Source organism: Aquarana catesbeiana, linkage group LG03, assembly GCF_042186555.1.
Source record: "Aquarana catesbeiana isolate 2022-GZ linkage group LG03, ASM4218655v1, whole genome shotgun sequence".
In the NCBI taxonomy this organism is placed as follows: Eukaryota; Metazoa; Chordata; class Amphibia; order Anura; family Ranidae; genus Aquarana; species Aquarana catesbeiana.
The window spans coordinates 31,834,045-31,834,836 of NC_133326.1; positions in this window are offsets into that span (position 1 = coordinate 31,834,045).

The following is a 792-nucleotide window of genomic DNA, read 5'->3' on the forward strand; positions in this document are numbered from 1 at the left end:
GCATGCTTGTTATACTCACTGTGGAACTTAAGGGGTTAATCCTCTGCATTGTGTAAAAAGGCTGTTTGATCCTGTATGCACAGATCCTCCCCTCTCCTGCACTGTCTATGTGGGCAAAGCTAACACAGGCAGTGTAGCCAACCTGCACATGCTCAGTTGTGTCTTTTATGCTGGAGAGAACAGTTACTCGTTCTCAGAGATAGCCAGGTCACATGATATTGACATCACACATGTGGGCGTGTATACAGGCTGTAGTAAAAATCTCCTCCTACCTGATCTCTCAGCACTGGAGAAACTGTGCAGTTTATCACTGACCATGTTATAAAGATCAGCCAAAAAGGTATATAGAGGCAGTATTTTACTGTAAAAAGAAGGTTTATAAGCTGTGGGCACTGTGGGGGGCAGATGAACTATTTTCATATTACTGGGTTTAGTAAAACTTTAACTAAAACATCTGCTTTCTCATTGAAATCCTCAATCTGTCATTGTGTCTTAAAATATCACTTCTTGATTATGCAGTGCTGGGATAAGCAGTATCCGACATGTACAATACTAAAACATGTGCACAAATCTGATGCGCCTCAGTTTTATCGGGCTTTCAAGAGCAGAATTAGTCAGAAAATATGCACCATGCGGAAATCTGAGGCCAGGAGGACGTCTTATCTGAATACATTTCTACATACTAAAACTGCGTCTGAAACCTTCTCCTCCTGGCTGCAGCCGCCAGTATGATAAATCAGCGCGCAGATCTATCATATCACGAGTATCATCACCATTTACTTAGCTGGATGC